This window comes from Lactuca serriola, chromosome 7 (genome assembly GCF_051521515.1).
Source record: "Lactuca serriola cultivar US96UC23 chromosome 7, Lser_US96UC23_V15, whole genome shotgun sequence".
NCBI lineage: Eukaryota > Viridiplantae > Streptophyta > Magnoliopsida > Asterales > Asteraceae > Lactuca > Lactuca serriola.
Window position 1 is genome coordinate 55,165,118 of NC_136414.1, and position 2,720 is coordinate 55,167,837.

The window sequence follows — 2,720 nt, forward strand, 5'->3', positions numbered from 1 at the left end:
CTCAACCCATCTTCCAATGGAATCGTATCAAGACATGCTACATCGGCGTATTGAACTTTCATTCCCATTCCTCCTTCTGCTGTTTGTTCTTCTAAATAATCATGAATAATATCTAAATCCAAGGTATGTGAAGAACCAATAACAAACAGATCTAAGTCGGCCAAGTCTTTGTCAAATTCGATTGGACTCGTCGATTCCATTAAAGTGACTCGGCGAGTCTGATCGGGTTCCATCAATTCTTGGGTGTTTTCTGAGTTGGCTCCTTCCAGTAGCTTTTCTAACTCCTCCAAGTCCTTGTTAACATCTCCATCTTCTTCAGAGTGTATCAAAAATTTGCTTGGATCTTCTTTTAGCAAAAGTGCAAGCTCTTTTTGTAATATCTCATCATCCAATTGGATAAATGAGATTTCTTCATTCTTTTCCTCTTCTTGCTTGGCTTCTGGAATAGCTTTAAACATTACAGACTCATCACCCACCCTTAATGTCAATGTAGACTCACATATATCAATTACAGCACACGCGGTGTTTAAGAATGATCTCCCCAAAATAATTGGAATTTCGGGGTCTTCTTCCATATCAACTACCACGAAGTCTACTGGAAAAATAAACTTGTCAACTTTTATAAGGAGATCCTCACAAACGCCTTGTGGATGAATTATCGTCTTGTCTGCCAAATGGATCTTCATATTTACCAGCCTTGGTTCTGGTAAATTCAACTTCTTAAAGAATGAAAAAGGCATCAGATTGATGCTTGCCCCCGAATCAGCTAATGCTCGGGTGAAAACTTCATTACCAAATTGGCACGAAATCACAATATTTCCCGGATCACCCTTCTTTTCAGGTAGCTCACTCATCAATATTTCCACGACTTCAGCCAAATCTTTCCTAGCAGCGAAAAGGCCCTTAAGCAAGTTGAAGTACTTAGGTGTTTGGAGCATTGTTTCCACAAATGGCACATTAACTAGTAAAGCATTAACATGCTTCATGAAGGTTTTGTATGCTTCTACTTTTTCTGCAGGCATGGCTTTGATTGGGTATGGCAGAGGAGGATTATAAGGCTTCAAAGAACTGACAGATTTATCATTTACGCATGGACTCGTCGAGTCCATTGGAGTGACTCGGCGAGTCGGATTGGGTTTTGCTGGGTCCGATTCTTCTACCTTTTCTGCCTTCTTCTTGGAGATTCTCAGTGCTTCTGTAAATGTTTCTTCACTGCTGGAAGTTATTACACTTACATTCTCCACTCTTGGATTGGGTTCGGTGTTACTTGGAAGTTGACCCGGTAAACTATCATTCACTTGATGCGCAAGCTGCCCCAGCTGTTTCTCAATGTTGAGAATTGATGCTTGCTGATTCCTAAGCATGTTTCTGGTCTCGTGTATGGCAGCATCGTGATCATTGTGTCTTTTTTCGGACGCGGCTATGAATCTACTGAATCACTCTTCTAAATCGGCTTTCTTTTCTACCGGTTCTTCCTTTTGGTATAGTCCCCTCTCCTTCTTCTTGTATTTCTCCTCCTTTTCCTTCTTATACTCTTCGTATGGTAGCCATTCCTTCTTAGGTTTCCACCAATTTTCATCATATCTATCGCCACTTGAATAGAAGACTTGAGCTTTCTTATTTCCATTCTCATCCAAATCAGAATCCTTTGTGAGATGGGGCCCTCTACAATTTTCGCATCCTACCCTAATAGCATGGATTGTTTGATCCATTTTTGTCATTCTTCGATCTAGACTATCAAGCTTAGCTATCACCGCCTCCATGCTATCATTTGCCGCGTTTACTACCCCCCGACTTACTTCGTTTCTCGGATTGTGGTATTCTCTAGAGTGCTTAGAGAATTCTTCAATTAATTCTTTTATTACTGGGGGCGCCTTCTTTGTGAGCGGGCCTTGAGAATCAAGCAATTGCCTTGTGGTGACATTGACTCCATCATAGAAGATGGAGACCTCTTGTTGGCTATTAAGGTCATGGTGTGGGCAATTTCTAAGTAGGCTCTTGTACCTTTCCCAAGCTTCATAAAGAGATTCTCCGGGTTGTTGCTCGAAGTTGGCAATGGCTTTCTTTAGCTTGGCTATCTTGGAGGGTGGGCAGAAATGGTCTATGAACTCTTCTTTCATCTTGGCCCATGTGGTGACCGATCCGGGAGGAAGTGACTTTAACCAATCTTTTGCAGCTCCTTTAAATGTGACAGGGAGAATGCGAAGAAGCTGGGTCTCGCATGGAACATTCGGTACGTTGAAGTAATCGGCCACATCATTCACTTAGTCCAAGTGCTTGTAAGCGTCTTCGTGATCCTTCCCGTAAAAAGGAATCTCCTTGAGTTGGGTGAGAATATGGCCTTTTAGTTCGAAAGTGGCGGTCGCGGGAATTGCGGGTTGCACAAGTCCTGGCCTAGTGTCATCACGCATCCGTTTCTTCCATTCCCCCATGGGGACTTCATCAATGTTAGCCATTGTGATAGCTAACTCTTCTTCGGAATCGGTTTCGTGCTCGTAAGTATGCTCTTCTTCTTCCTCGGTCTCGTACTCGATATCTTCCTGAACTGGTTCTTCAACTGTCAACGAGGCACTGGATGCTCCTGATTTGCTACTCTTCTTCTTGCTGAAAACGGACTTTAAGTTTTTGAGTGGTGAGTTCTTTGAAGATGTGGTTTCTCTAACGACTTTTCCTATGCTCCTTCTTAGTGCGGATTCCGGGTCTTCCAAAGGAGGGACCAG

The 2,720-nt window shown here is 42.7% G+C and overlaps 1 non-coding gene across 1 annotated transcript; it reads left to right on the forward strand.

Annotated features, from left to right (window-relative positions):
- Nucleotides 1-1,965: 1,965 nt before the first annotated feature.
- Nucleotides 1,966-2,072, forward strand: LOC145065229 (small nucleolar RNA R71). The gene has a single exon (XR_013688374.1). It is a non-coding gene; the product is annotated as a small nucleolar RNA R71 (small nucleolar RNA).
- The last annotated feature ends 648 nt before the right edge of the window (nucleotides 2,073-2,720 follow it).